The sequence below is a fragment of the Lithobates pipiens genome, unplaced genomic scaffold, assembly GCF_037356315.1.
Source record: "Lithobates pipiens isolate NorthernLeopardFrog02 unplaced genomic scaffold, aLitPip1_a1.2 Scaffold_28, whole genome shotgun sequence".
Classification (NCBI taxonomy): Eukaryota; Metazoa; Chordata; class Amphibia; order Anura; family Ranidae; genus Lithobates; species Lithobates pipiens.
This window is the reverse complement of record NW_027507789.1, coordinates 21,198,468-21,215,258: the sequence shown is the minus strand read 5'-3', so window position 1 is coordinate 21,215,258 and position 16,791 is coordinate 21,198,468. Positions and strand designations below refer to the sequence as shown.

Below are 16,791 nucleotides of genomic sequence, written 5' to 3'. Positions count from 1 at the left end.
TAACTGGCCCAGGGTAAAAAAATAAAAAATAATAAGCACAAGGTCGGCTAGAGATGAGTTCAGACAATGCCTGAGCTCATCTCTAATCAGAAACTAGTCAACATTTCTCTGGTGTATTGCCATTTACCCGCTTTATAACACTCCTGTGGTCATCAGCTGACGGCAGAGAAACTGGATCGCACTGGCAATCAAGGCAGAAGGCTGGCAAATGTTATTGTAAAGAATAAGCCCCATTCCCCGTTGTGCGTGAGGATAATCAGGTCATTTAGAGGCAGAGTCTCATTTTTTTGGGGTTCACAGAGCTTTGAATACCGTATGTCTGAAAAAAAAGTGTGTAAACACGCATTTTTAAGGCACTTCCATTAAAGGCTATGTTGACATGGCTCTCAACTTTCCCTGATTTTGAGGGACTGTCCCTGATTTGGAGCAATGTCCCTCTGTCCCTCATTCCTCCTCATTTGTCCCTCATTTTGGTCTGATCTATATAGTTGTATATAAAATGCACTTTGCATCTATCAAAAAGTGCTGCCCAGTGCTAAACATTTCATCTGATTTCTAAATTGCTGCATTTGTGAATTCCAAAAGCCAATATAAAGGAATAGTAGTGGTAAAAAAAAAACAAAAAAAAAAATAAAAAAAATAAAAGACAAAAGCATAATGAGCTAGTATGCATAGCATACTAGCTCATTATGAATTACTTACCTGAGATCGAAGCCCAACAGCGGTCCTCGGTCACCTCCTCCGTCGCTGCCATGATACCCGGAGTGACTTCCGGGTATTGCGGCTCCGGCGCTGTGACTGGCCGTAGCTGTGATAAAGTCACTCCCGTGCATGCGCGCTGGTGCCGCCACTAACAGCATGATTGGCGTTAGAAACAGCACTCCCAGTGCGCCTGCGCATGATGTCTACGGTGCTTGCGCCATAGACATCGGTGCTGCTATTCTTGCAAATATCTCCTAAACCAGGGATATGCAATTAGCGGACCTCCAGCTGTTGCAGAACTACAAATCCCATGAGGCATAGCAAGGCTCTGACAGCCACAAGCATGACACCCAGAGGCAGAAGCACGATGGGACTTTGCAACAGCTGGAGGTCCACTAATTGCAGATCCCTGTCCTAAACCTTTTAGGTTTGGGAGATATTTCATGCACCTACAGGTAAGCCTTAATCTAGGGTTACCTGTAGGTTAAAGTGGTTGTAAGGGGTTTACAACCACTTTAACCAATCTTGTTTTTTTTTGTACAATTTTCCTTTAAGGGGGTGTGGCAAGGGGTGTGTCCTATGCCTGCATACTTTTGCTGATAGGTGTCCCTCATTCCCACCTCAAAAAGTTGTGAGGTATGTCTATGAGACCAAAAACACTTGATTCTGTCCCAGAGAAGCTCATGTATTTTTGATGAAAGGTAACCCAATGCTCAGGTGTAAATGGGCCCATTGAGAATAATTTGATAGCGCTGTCTCTCTTTTGAAATCGTGCAATAAAAACATGCAGGTGTGAATGGGGGCTGATGTGTTTCTGATAATCAGCAATATATACAGAGTATGTGGCCCCAGGTTACGGCCTACGCTTGCTATGCAGGAATCTGTCCCTGCAGATACAGGAGATCACACAGCTAAAAATTGTAGCTCAAGTCTTGCCCATGATATCAATAGATCTGCTCACGAAAACTGAGTGGGTAATCTATGCAATATCTAGAGCCATAAGTGGCAATAACAATTTCTTCCAGGCAATGGACATAATGAATCTGTAAACCATTGGAAAAGCTCAGGGCACATTCCCTTATCTGTAGAGAAGATGAAGACTTCAAGTTCCCAGCTCTCACGTAACGCCAATGAGGATGGGCAGATTTCACTTTCCGTTACACTGAGCAAGATGTACTCCTATCTACGGCTATAGTCTGTCTGGGCAAAATTCAGGATAAAGCCCTTATAAACCCTTAAGAGCCGATTAATGGTCTATAGAAGTGAGATGTCTGGCTGGCCTAGTCTACACATTTAAAGGTACAATGCTGGCATGGACCTAGCCCTGGGTATACTGCCAGATACTACAGAAGTGAGAACCCATGGCTGGCTTGTAGGTGGGGTGCAGCAAGTGCAGTGGCAGTAACTCCCACAGATAGGTGCAGTGGAAAACGTACTGAAGTAATGTAAGGACAGTTCACAACAATTCAGAGGGACTCCTGCCCCACTGGGTATGCTCACAGATTCCAATGATGTAAAGATGACAGGTATTACCCAGGTTGACAGCGGAATGCAGCCTGGCCATCTGGTGGCCAAGTGGGAAAATGTCCAAGGAGTTGTGACCCTATGGTTTCCCTCCTCATCAGTAACCCACTAATACTGTCTCTAACAGGCACCGTGCCTGTTCTTACTCTACTAACTCACAAAAATCGTGCCAAACCTGGGAGCCAGGGCCTTAAAGCGGTAGTAAACCCGCAAATTATTATTATTTTTTTTTTTTTAAACCTGCAAAGCAAAAGGCATAATGAGTTAGTATGCACCGCATACTAGCTCATTATGAAATACTTACCTCAGAACGAGGCCCCGACATCTGGCCCGATCCACGCCGAGGGAGCTGACATGCTCCCTCAGCGTTTCTTCCGGGTATCGCGGCTCCGGCGCTGAGTGGCCGGAGCCGCGTTATCGATTTCATTCCGGCCGGTCGGCCACTGCCGGATTTTCAGGCCGAGAACCCCCTTGTGCGCATGCGCCGCTGCAGTCAGCGGCGCATACCGAGGGGATTTTTTTTACCTACAGGTAAGCCTTATTATAGGTTTTCCTGTAGGTAAAAGTAAAAAAATTGAGCATACAACCACTTTAAATAGGCTCTGCCTGACTCAAGATGGCCACCAAAGTCACATAGGGTGGCAGCATCCAATTGGATGCTTAACAAGTGACCCAGGAAACCATAGATGAACTGTGCCCCTCTTGACTTCCTCTCCAGCTGCGGCTCCACTGCGGAGGAGTGCCACCTGCAGTGGAGAAAGTAGACTGCACCTGCCTGCAGGCCCAGTCTACACACAAGCTGTTGTTAGAAGGTTAAACGCCGGCATGGCCTAGCCACAGGTATACAGCCAGATACTATAGGAGTAAGATGTCTGGTTGACCTGGTCTACACACAAGCTGCGGAAGGTTTTACCCACTTCCTGCCTCTGCGCTTTTTATTTTATGCGCTATAAACAAAAAAACACTAAATATTTTGAAAAAAATAAACCAATATTTTTTACTTTCTGCTATAATACATATCGAAAAATGAAAATGTAAAACAAATAATTTCTTTATCAATTTAGGCCAATATGTATTCTGCTACATATTTTTGGTATAAAAAAATCCCAATAAGCATATATTGATCGGTTTGTGCAAAATTTATAGCGTCTACAAACTACAGGATAGATTTAGGGACTTTTATTTATTTTTACAAGTAATGGGGTGGATCTGCGATTTTTAGCGGGACTGCGACATTGTGGCGGACAAATCTGATACTGCCAATTTTTGGGGACCAGTGACACCAATACAGTGATCAGTGCTATAAAAATGCATTGATTACTGTATAAATGGCACTGGCAGGTAAGGGGTTAACACCAGGTGTGATGGGGGAGGGGGGAGTGTCACACTGAAGGAAAAGAGAGATTCCTGATCCAGCTTAGCTGAATCACAAGATCTCTCCCTTTCACTTCCTGACAGATCAGCCTTGTGCCTTGTTTACACAGGCAGACAGCTGATCCGTCTCTCCTGTGAACAATCAGTGGGTCGAGGCAGCCCAGTGCGCCAAACCCGGTGACTGGCTCCCGCTGTGTCCAATCACACACATCCCAAACAACACACAGCTATTAATGTCTAAACCGCTGGAAACAAAAGTGAGTACGCCAATAAGTGAAAATGTCCAAAATTAGGCCCAATTAGCCATTTTCCCTCCCCGGAGTCATGTGACTATGAGGATCTGAAAAAAAAAAAAGAATTGTTGCTCTACATAAAGATGGCCTAGGCTATAAGAAGATTGCCAAAACCCTGAAACTGAGCTGTAGCACGGTGGCCAAGACCATACAGCAGTTTAACAGGACAGGAAAGGACAGGTTCCACTCAGAACAGGCCTCGCCATGATCAACCAAACAAGTTGAGTGCACATGCTCAGCGTCATATCCATAGTCTTTGGTAAGTAGATGGATAAATGCTGCCAGCATTGCTGCAGAAGTTGAAGGGGTGGGGAGTCAGCCTGTCAATGCTCAGACCATACGCCGCACACTGCATCAAATTGGTCTGTGTGGCTGTCATTCCAGAAGGAAGCCTCTTCTAAAGATGATGCACAAGAAAGTCCGCAAACAGTTTGCTGAAGACAAGCAGACTAAGGACATGGATTACTGGAACCATGTCCTGTGGTCTGATGAGACCAAGATAAACTTATTTGGCTCAGATGGTGAGAAGTGTGTGTGGCGGCAACCAGGTGAGGAGTACAAAGACAAGTGTGTCTTGCCTACAGTCAAGCATGGTGGTGGGAGTGTCATGGTCTGGGGCTCCATGAGTGCTGCCGGCACTGGGGAGCTACAGGTCATCAAGGGAACCATAAATGTCAACATGCACTGTGACATACTGAAGCAGAGCATGATCCCCTCCCTTTGGAGACTGGGTCGCAGGGCAGTATTCCAACATGATAACGACCCCAAACACCTCCAGGATGACCACTGCCTTGGTAAAGAAGCTGAGGGTAAAAGTGATGGACTGGCCAAGCATGTCTCCAGACCTAAACCCTATTGAGTATCTGTGGAACATCCTCAAATGGAAGGTGGAGGAGCACAAGGTCTCCAACATCCACCAGCTCTGTGATGTCATCATGGAGGAGGGGAAGAGGACTGCAGTGGCAACCTGTGAAGCTCTGGTGACCTCCATGCCCAAGAGGGTTAAGGCAGTGCTGGAAAATAATGGTGGCCACACAAAATATTGACATTTTGGGCCCAATTTGGACACTTAGGCCGCGTACACACGCGGGGACTGTTCGCTGAAACTGTCCGCTGAAACCAAGTTTCAGCGGACAGTCCGCTCGTGTGTGGGCTTTCAGCGGACAGTTTCAGCGAACAGTCCGCTGAACAAGGTTTTTCGGAAATTCCGAAAAACTGTCCGCTGAAACCTTGTTTCAGCGGACAGTCCCCGCGTGTGTAGGCTTGTTCGTCAAACAAAGTTGCGCGCATGCTCAGAAAGGATTTTCACGCCGAAAGTTATAATGCAGTGTATAGGACGTCGTATTTTTCGTCCCGTCGTACGTGCCGTTCACGTCATCGCGCACGGTTTCAGCAAACTGTTCGTCCGTCGTGTGTGGCCATGTCCGTCCATGCTAATTTTGAGCGGACTGTTTGCCGGACAAAGTTGGGCGAACAGTCCCAGCGTGTGTACGCGGCCTTAGGGGTGTACTCACTTTTGTTGCCAGCGGTTTAGACATGAATGGCTGTGTGTTGAGTTATTTTGAAGGGACAGCAAATTTACACTGTTATACAAGCTGTACACTCACTACTTTACATTGTAGCAAAATATTGTTTCTTCAGTGTTGTCACATGAAAAGATATAATAAAATATTTACAAAAATGTGAGGGGTGTACTCACTTTTGTGAGATATTGTGTGTACGGTGGGCGTCCGGAAGCGGTTAAAGGTACAACACCGGCAAGGGCCTAGTTACAGTTGTACTACCAGGTACTTCAGAAGTGAGATGTCCGGGTTGGACCAGGCTACATACAAGCTGGAATTCAAAAGGTGCAACGCCTGCGTGGGCCTAGCCACAGGTATACCGTTAGATACCATAGAAGTAAGACATCTGGTTGACCTGGTCTAACACACAAGCTGTTGTTATTTAAAGGCGCAACGCTGGCATGGGCCTAGTCACAGGTGTGCCAGGTACTATAGAAGTGAGAGATCTGGTTGGCCTGGTCCAGGTACAGGCACTACAGGTGGACTGCCAGATACTTTTCCACTACATGGAGTGCAAACTGATTAACAAACCCCAGGTTCATTAAATCCTGGCATAGCAACGGAAGCCATTAATGCACTACAATATTTGCGACGAGGCTGGACTCTTTACTCTGCGCAGTAAATATAGCATGTTGGAAAGCCGCACTTCACTTTATACAGAGAGGAGTAAGTGCAGCCAAAAATACACCCAGCAGAACGCCAAGATAACATGCCAACAGGTTCGTAGAGTGACAGGCTGTATTTCATAGGTCGATGTGGCGTAATGGATAACAGCCAATCAAAACTGTCATCTACTCCTCTACTGATATTAATGTTCAAAAAGCAACTGGCGTTCCCAAATGGGCCTTTAAAATATACAACCTTTGTATGTGTAATATATATTATATATTATATATATATATATATATATACACATACATACACACACACGTACGTACGTACGTATGTGTATATATATATATATTAAAGAGGAACTGCAGTCCGCTCACATAATTTGTAATAAAAACATCTTTGCCATTCTGAAGCTTCCCTCCAACCACTTTACATAGTATTTTATACTGCGATTCTGTACTTGCCAAATATTCTGCAGAAATCTCCCTCCACTGAGTCTGGCTGCAGCCATTTTAACTGTGGGCAGCTGAAGCTGCTGCCTGTTCACTTTCCTGGATTTACACAGAGGCACACCTCCAGCTCTGCAGCTCTCATGGGCCCTCTTATGACTCACCCCCCTCCCTTCCTGGCAATCTCATAAGAGTGAGAAAGAGAGAGAGCTGTGCATGATGTCATAAGCCTAGGATTATTACCAGAAGTGGGCTGTATAAGGTATTTACTGGCAGAAAAAAAAAATGTTTTACTATCCAAAGTTAAAAGAAGGAGGGCAGAAGAGTTAATAGATGGAAAGATGAAAAAAAAAAATGACTGAAGGTCCGTTTTACCATAGCAAATTAGTTGGCATATAAGATTGACAATAAACTTTACAATCTAAATATACAATCTTTCTTAAAGTGGTTGTAAACCTCAGACATGAAATACGAACAAAGCATACCCCTCTATAGTGTGTACTCAATAGAGAGCACTAAGTGTTATTTATATCTACCACTTCCTTCCTCTGCTATCAGCATGAATCACTTCTGACAAGTTTTCCTGACACAAAGAGAAAAAAAAGGGTGACAGGGAGAGGGATCTCCAGCACACAGCCTGTGGTTGAGAGTATCAGCTCTATTCCTGTGTGTGAAGGGTGGGGAGTTGTCTCTTCGCTCCAATCAGCTCTCAGAGCTCTCCTCACTGAGCTCTGCAGAGTGTGATTTAAGTTCCCTGTCCCCTTTTTGCTGATGCCTCAGACAAGCTTTATGAATGCTAGAGAAGACTGTAGATAAACTAGTGAAACTTATGTAGGAGGATTTGTTTCATCACTGCGTATCATCTGAGGCCAATCACTTCACTGGGTATTTGTAAGAGTTTACAACAGAGTTTTGGTGTCAGTGGAAGAAATGGTGCCCCATCACTGGTATCAGTGGGAGGAATGGTGCCCCATCACTGGTATCAGTGGGAGGAATGGTGCCCCATCACTGGTATCAGTGGGAGGAATGGTGCCCCATCACTGGTATCAGTGGGAGGAATGGTGCCCCATCACTGGTATCAGTGGGAGGAATAGTGCCCCATCATTGGTGACAGTGGGAGGAATAGTGTCCCATCACTGGTGTCAGTGGGAGGAATGGTGACCCATCACTGGAGTCCGTAAGAGGAATAGTGCCCCATCAATGGTTTCAGTAGGAGAAAACACATTGTTGAAATGAATGTTTACCACCATCACTTAAGCTGTAAAGGTAGTGGTTGGGAGCAGGGGTGGACTGACAACTGATGGGGCCCCCGGGCAATAGAATATCATGGGGCCCCTGGATCTCAAGCCATACCTGCGCAGGGTGACATGGGGGGGGGGGGGAAGCACACAATGGGACACTGGGGAGGGGGGGGCAAGCACACACGGGGACACTGGGGGGAGCACACAGGAAGACGCTGTGGGGGGTGGGGAGCACACGGGGGGACACTGTGGCGGGAGGGGAGCACACGGGGGGACACTGTGGGGGGTGGGACGGGAAGCACACAGGGGGACACTGGGGGGAGCACACAGGGAGACACTGTGGCGGGTGTGGGGCACACAGGGGGGACACTGTGGGGGGGTGGAGCACACAGGGACACTGGGGCGGGGGGGAGCACACAGGGACACTGGGGCGGGGGGGGGGGGGGGGGAGAACACAGGGGGACACTGGGGGGGAGCACACAGGGGGGACACTGTGGGGGGTGGGGAGCACACAGGGGGGGACACTTCGGGGGTTGGGGAGCACACAAGGAGACCCTGGGAGGGGGGGAGGGCACAGGGGGACACACAGGGGTACACTAGGGGGGAGCACACAGTGGGACACTGTGGGGGGGGGGAGCACACAGGGGGATGGAGCGCACAGGGGAACACTGGAGGGGGGCACTGGGGGGGGAGAGCACACAGGGGGAACACTGGGGAAAGCACAGGGGAACACTGGGTGGGGAACACACAGGGGAACGGGGGGGGGAACACAGTGGGACATACGGGGGAAGAGCACACGGGGGGACTCTGGGGGGGACAGACAGGGGGGACACCCACAGGGGAATGCTGAGGAGGGGGACACACAGGGGAACGCGGGGGGGACACACACAGGGGAACACTGGGGGGGGGGGACACACACGGGAACACTGGGGGGGGGGACACACGGGAACACTGGGGGGGGGGGGGGGGACACACACGGGAACACTGGGGGGGGGGGGACACACACGGGAACACTGGGGGGGGGGGACACACACGGGAACACTGGGGGGGGGGACACACACGGGAACACTGGGGGGGGGGACACACACACGGGAACACTGGGGGGGGGGACACACACACGGGAACACTGGGGGGGGGGACACACACACGGGAACACTGGGGGGGGGGACACACACACGGGAACACTGGGGGGGGACACACACACACGGGAACACTGGGGGGGGGGACACACACACGGGAACACTGGGGGGGGGGACACACACACGGGAACACTGGGGGGGGGGGGACACACACACGGGAACACTGGGGGGGGGGGGGACACACACACGGGAACACTGGGGGGGGGGGGACACACACACGGGAACACTGGGGGGGGGGGACACACACACGGGAACACTGGGGGGGGGGGGACACACACACGGGAACACTGGGGGGGGGGACACACACACGGGAACACTGGGGGGGGGGGACACACACACGGGAACACTGGGGGGGGGGGACACACACACGGGAACACTGGGGGGGGGGGGGGACACACACACGGGAACACTGGGGGGGACACACACACGGGAACACTGGGGGGGGACACACACGGGAACACTGGGGGGGGACACACACGGGAACACTGGGGGGGGACACACACGGGAACACTGGGGGGGGACACACACGGGAACACTGGGGGGGGACACACACGGGAACACTGGGGGGGGGGACACACGGGAACACTGGGGGGGACACACACGGGAACACTGGGGGGGGGACACACACGGGAACACTGGGGGGGGGGACACACACGGGAACACTGGGGGGGGGACACACACGGGAACACTGGGGGGGGGGACACACACGGGAACACTGGGGGGGGGGACACACACGGGAACACTGGGGGGGGGGACACACACGGGAACACTGGGGGGGGGGACACACACGGGAACACTGGGGGGGGGGACACACACGGGAACACTGGGGGGGGGGGGACACACACGGGAACACTGGGGGGGGGGGGGGACACACACGGGAACACTGGGGGGGGGGGGACACACACGGGAACACTGGGGGGGGGGGGGACACACACGGGAACACTGGGGGGGGGGACACACACGGGAACACTGGGGGGGGGGACACACACACGGGAACACTGGGGGGGGGGGGGACACACACGGGAACACTGGGGGGGGGGACACACACACGGGAACACTGGGGGGGGGGACACACACACGGGAACACTGGGGGGGGGGGACACACACACGGGAACACTGGGGGGGGGGGACACACACACGGGAACACTGGGGGGGGGGGACACACACACGGGAACACTGGGGGGGGGGACACACACACGGGAACACTGGGGGGGGGGACACACACACGGGAACACTGGGGGGGGGGACACACACACGGGAACACTGGGGGGGGGGGGGACACACACACGGGAACACTGGGGGGGGGGGGACACACACACGGGAACACTGGGGGGGGGGACACACACACGGGAACACTGGGGGGGGGGGACACACACACGGGAACACTGGGGGGGGGGACACACACACGGGAACACTGGGGGGGGGGGACACACACACGGGAACACTGGGGGGGGGGGACACACACACGGGAACACTGGGGGGGGGGGGACACACACACGGGAACACTGGGGGGGGGGGGGGACACACACACGGGAACACTGGGGGGGGGGGGACACACACACGGGAACACTGGGGGGGACACACACACGGGAACACTGGGGGGGGACACACACGGGAACACTGGGGGGGGACACACACGGGAACACTGGGGGGGACACACACGGGAACACTGGGGGGGGACACACACGGGAACACTGGGGGGGGGGGGGGGACACACACACGGGAACACTGGGGGGGACACACACACGGGAACACTGGGGGGGGACACACACGGGAACACTGGGGGGGGACACACACGGGAACACTGGGGGGGGACACACACGGGAACACTGGGGGGGGACACACACGGGAACACTGGGGGGGGACACACACGGGAACACTGGGGGGGGACACACACGGGAACACTGGGGGGGGACACACACGGGAACACTGGGGGGGGGGACACACACGGGAACACTGGGGGGGGGGACACACACGGGAACACTGGGGGGGGGACACACACGGGAACACTGGGGGGGGACACACACGGGAACACTGGGGGGGGGACACACACGGGAACACTGGGGGGGGGACACACACGGGAACACTGGGGGGGGGGACACACACGGGAACACTGGGGGGGGGGGACACACACGGGAACACTGGGGGGGGGGACACACACGGGAACACTGGGGGGGGGACACACACGGGAACACTGGGGGGGGGGACACACACGGGAACACTGGGGGGGGGGGGGACACACACGGGAACACTGGGGGGGGGGGGACACACACGGGAACACTGGGGGGGGGGGGGACACACACGGGAACACTGGGGGGGGGGGACACACACGGGAACACTGGGGGGGGGGGACACACACGGGAACACTGGGGGGGGGGACACACACGGGAACACTGGGGGGGGGGGGGACACACACGGGAACACTGGGGGGGGGGGACACACACGGGAACACTGGGGGGGGGGGACACACACGGGAACACTGGGGGGGGGGACACACACGGGAACACTGGGGGGGGGGACACACACGGGAACACTGGGGGGGGGGACACACACGGGAACACTGGGGGGGGGACACACACGGGAACACTGGGGGGGGGGACACACACGGGAACACTGGGGGGGGGGGGACACACATGGGAACACTGGGGGGGGGGGGACACACATGGGAACACTGGGGGGGGGGGGACACACACGGGAACACTGGGGGGGGACACACACGGGAACACTGGGGGGGGACACACACGGGAACACTGGGGGGAGAGCATACAGGGGGCTAGTGTGGGGAGGGGGGGAGAGCACACTGAAGTCTGGCCCGGGCCCCATACAGCTGTATTGCAGTGCCCCCTCCCTCCGATCGCGGCCCTGCAGTAAAAAAAATAAGTTTCACTAACCCTGGTCACCCGATGCCTGGAAGAATACGACTATCGGCGCGCTGCTCCCCGCCGCCCCTCCTCTCTTCTCGTCCGTCCCAGGTGATGTAGTGTACAGTGCGTGTATTGCACCTGCGACAGACGGGAGGGAAGGAGGGGCCGGCGGGGAGCAGAGCAGTGCGCAGTTAGCCGCTTTAAGGGGCCGGGAGAGATGCGCCACAACTGCGTGCAATGCATTGGTGCAGCATTTAAAGGCTTAAAATAGGTAGCAAGGAAGCTTCAAATCTCCCTCCGTCAAATGCCTCTGAAAAAGTAATCTGCAGGTGGATCACTTTTTACAGAAGCTGCAATTTAGCCACGCATCTACATTTTTGGGAAGAGGGGAGAGGGGAGGGGGGGGGTCACTGCTTGGATAGATTTTTCTACATTTACAGAGCCCGGCTTTTAGGTGATAGAAAGATCTGATATTACAACACAGAATAGGCGATTAGGAGTTTAGTTACCAGCAATTTACTAATATTATTACTGTATGAATATAAATACAGAAATTAAAAGAGAGCTGAGATCTGAGGAGCTATATCTAAAATACTAAAAATATTGAACACTCGTATGTATATATATATATATATATATATATATATAAGTTAATTAGCAATATATTGTGGTAATATTAATTGTTACCATCTATTCTACAGATAATAAAACAGAGCTGAGAGTGAGATCTGATGAGCTACATCTAAAATACTAAATATTGAACTTATACATATATACAGTAGTTATTAGAAATATAATGTGTTAATATATTACTATATTAATATTGGTATAATATATTCTATATTAGTATAATATAATATATTCTATATTAATATTGTATTAATTTTAGTATAATATATTCTATATTAATATTAGTATAATATAATATATTCTATATTAATATTGTATTAATTTTAGTATATTGCTACTATTATACAGATAATAAAACAGGGCTGAGATCTGATGAGCTACATCTAAAATACAAAATATTGAACTTATACATACAGTAGTTATTAGAAATATATTGTATTAATATTAGTATATTGTTACTATCTATTATATCGATAATACAACAGGGCTGAGATCTGATGAGCTACGTCTAAAATATTAGATATTGATCTGATCAATATATCAGTGATGATTATCAGTGGGGACATGACGGCTCTACGCAGAAGTAACACAGGAGATTATGTCATCACTTGTTTCCAGCATTGGATACAAAGTATCAGAATGGAAGTTATTGGCTACAAGACATCCTCAGCAGTTCCCATACAGAAATCTATGACAGCTCATAGGAAAGTGTACATCGGGGACCCGTCACACCCCCCTCACTCATAGATCGCAGGTCTCTGTGCCCCCCTCTATTCCATCATCAGCACCTGGGACAGGTCACCCCCCCATCTCCCCTCCAACCCCCTTCCCCGAGCACCTGTAGTCGGTGCTGCCTGTGATCAGCCTTCCTCCTCCGATCTCTCTGCCTCACTCCAGCCGCCTCTCTCTCTCTTCTCTCTCTCGGAGCTTTAACTCGGCACGTCCTCTGGTGACGTCACGAAAGACAGCACCGACTAGTGTCACCTAGACAGGAAGCTGAAGGTCACTGAGCAACAGCATCCTCCTCCTCTGTACTGGTGGTGGGGTACAATACAGCATCCCCCATAGAGGGGGGAGAGGGAGAAAAAATAAGGGTGGGTGAGGGGGCACCCTGTGATCACACATCAGGATCTATAAAGCAGGAATATATATATATATGGGGGGGGGGGGGGGGGGCATTGTAATCAGCTGTTGATGTGGGTGGTCCATATACAGGATGCATTGTGTAGGCATTGTCTAGGTGACGCTGGATGGGGGGGGGGGGGGGGGGTGTTGATGCCAAGTCATGGCCACGCCCACTGTCATATGTCAGGCTGCTGTAATGCTCTGTAATACTGAAAAGGAATGTGCAGAATTTCTAATAGTGTCAGTGTGATCATAAGAAGGACATAATAGGGGTTGTCATTCAGAATGCACTGTAATGCATACTGATGGCTGAATAATAATAATAATAATAAAAACAGCAATTATAAAAAAATACTAATAGAACTACTACTAATAATAATAATAATGATAATAGAACTATTACTACAATTAATAATAGTAATAATAACGGAACTGCTCATAATAATAATAGTAATGGAACTACTATTATAATTATTATTAATATTACTACTAATAATAATGATAATATAACTATTACTGCAATTAATAATAGTAACAATAATGGAACTGCTAATAATAATAATAGTAGTGGAACTACTATTATAATTATTATTAATACTAATAAATAATAGAACTACTACTGGTACTACTAATAATGATAATGGAACTACTATTATAATTATTATTAATACTAATAAATAATAGAACTACTACCGGTACTACTAATAATGATAATGGAACTACTATTATAATTATTATTAATACTAATTAATAATAGAACTACTACTGGTACTACTAATAATGATAATGGAGCTACTATTATAATTATTATTAATAATAGAACTACTACTAGTACTACTAATAATGATAATGGAACTACTACTATTGATAATAAAAACAAATGTTAAATGCCTCAAAAAGTGATTTGAATGTGGTTCACTTTTCAAAAGCATGGCAATTTAAACTTAACCTTACATTGGTCCAGCCTGGAATTCAGCTTTAATGTAGAACTATAGGTAGAACTTTTTTTTACACTACCAGTTTGGAAGGTTTCATTCCAGAACCGTATATTTAAAGTGTTACACACAACAGTAAAATCAGTCTGCATATGCAGTAAAGCATGCTTGTTATACTCACTGTGGAACCTAAGGGGTTAATCTGCATTGTGGAACCTAAGGGGTTAATCCGCATTATGGAAGGAGGTACTCTGCACATGCTCAGTTTGGTGTATATTGCTAGAGACTTTTTTTTTTGGAGAGTGCATGTGATCAGCACAGGCCCAGTCAGCACTGTCTAGATAGAGGGTCAGGGGTTATGCAGCCTCATAGGACAGTCAGAGTTGCATAAAAACTCCTCCTACAAGCTTTAGTCAGACACTGATAGAAGTCACAAGACTGCTACATACTGCTGATGAGAAAGGATATTTAGCAGTTTATAATTAAAGGGGTTGTAATCCTATGCATCGAGGTGAAAAAACATCTGCCAGTCACTGCCCCCCCAGAGACCCTTTTTTCCCTCGGCAGAGACGCCCTCTCCCTCTCTGCACAGGGTCTCAGCTCTTGATTGGATAGATTGATAGCAGTGAAGCCATTGGCTCCCGCTGCTGTCAATCAAATCCAATGACGCGGGCGCCGGGGGGTGGGACCAAGTCTGGCATTCGTGTCTATGGACGCTGAATGCTGGACTCGGGATCGCGCCCACAAGGTAACCCCCCAGGAAGAGCGCTTCTCCTAGTAGGTTATCTGATGCGGGAGGAGCTGCGAGAGCTGCCGAGGGATCCTAGAAGTTGCGGATCGGGACCACTCTGTGCAAAACAATCTGCACAGTGGAGATAAGTATGACATGTTTGTTATTTTAAATAAAAAAAAAACAAGCCTTTACAAATCACTTTAATAAAATAATTGCATTTCTATGTTCTGTGTATGTGGGAGATCAGATATAGTGAATGCACAGTCCTGGGTTTAGTAACACTTTAAGTCTTAAAGTGGAGGGCCACCCTTTTTTTTTTAAACTTACCAGAAATGCCTGTTGCTAGGCATATCATCCTAATCTGCCTCTTCCTCCTCCGCGGTGAAGTTCTGTCTTCTCTCCTCCGTGCGGTGTCTTCTGGGAACTGTGTGTCCCAGAACACAGCGCACCCCATTCACAAAGTGCTGCGCGACTCGCGCATGCGCAGTAGGAAACGGGCAGTGAAGCCACAAGGCTCCACTGCCTTTTCCCTTAGATAGAATGGCGCCGCCGGGACCCGAGAGACGGGTCAGCCTTGGCGGCCGACATCGCGGGGCGCCCTGGACAGGTAAGTCTGCTTATTAAAAGTCAGCAGCTACAGTGTTTGCAGCTGCTGACTTTTAAAAAAATTGTTTAAAGCTGGCCCTCCTCTTTAAGTTATTACTAAAAACAGTAATAACTGAATGCAGAGGCAATTATTTAATATGATAAAGAGTGGATACATTAAGGGCAACTATAATTCTGATGCGGCCTGCGATGAAGTTGAGTTTGAAATTCTCAACTTTCAAAAAAAAAAATATTAATGGTGGGATCTCTGCACAGGTATCTCTCCAGTAAACACAAGTTTGTTTAAAATAATTTTAACAATATTTATTTATAAAAACAAAAAACATACATTGATTGCCTCAGAGCATAGTGATTACACTGTCCAATATAGTCTAATTACGTCACACTTGAACAAAAGACTCATACATTTCCATTTTGTTATGATACATATATAACATAGGAGAAAATAAAAAAAAGAGTAAAAAAAAAAAAAAATGAAGTGTATCATGGATGACTCAGTTTAGGGATGCTCTACACGTTACACATTCTATAAAACGCTTCATCAGGAGATTTTACCATTTTTATTCCCTATAGATACACGGAGATCGTCTATACAGAGGTGGGGATAGTAGTATAAGCTTTAAAAAAAAAACATACATCTAGGGTACAGGAGACTCCATAAATGAATAAAAGTAATTTTAAGGCGTTGCCCGATAGTCTTCCAGGTGCAAAAGTCCAGGGGTACCCCAAAATAGAAAGGAGGATTGTATCGCAGAGGTGGTTATACATAAACCAACCTAATCTTAGTAGATTCAATTTGTTTCCCTTAATGATTTCCAATAGGAGTGTAGAAGCCTTCCCCACGTTCGCTGGTCACACACCGGGGCTGCTGTTTGTTTGTTTTTTATTTGTTTTTTAGTCATTTCAAATATGGGGACGTGGCATGTTCACTATGCAGTGTATCCACAGCACCACTCTGTGCTTGATATGCCATTAAACTTAAAATCTCTCCAGTAAAGTCTC

General features: G+C 49.2%; 1 protein-coding gene across 2 annotated transcripts in view; it reads right to left on the bottom strand.

Annotated features, from left to right (window-relative positions):
- SLC16A3 (solute carrier family 16 member 3) overlaps nt 1-13,472 on the bottom strand; it is a 57,009-nt gene extending 43,537 nt beyond the window's left edge. The window contains exon 1 of one of the 2 annotated variants that reach the window (XM_077458883.1): nt 13,229-13,472. The gene's annotated coding sequence lies outside the window, so the exon portion shown is untranslated. Of the gene's footprint in view, nt 1-11,787; nt 11,920-13,228 lie in introns of those variants that run through there. The other variant, XM_077458884.1, reaches the window with a different exon arrangement.
- Nucleotides 13,473-16,791: the final 3,319 nt, after the last annotated feature.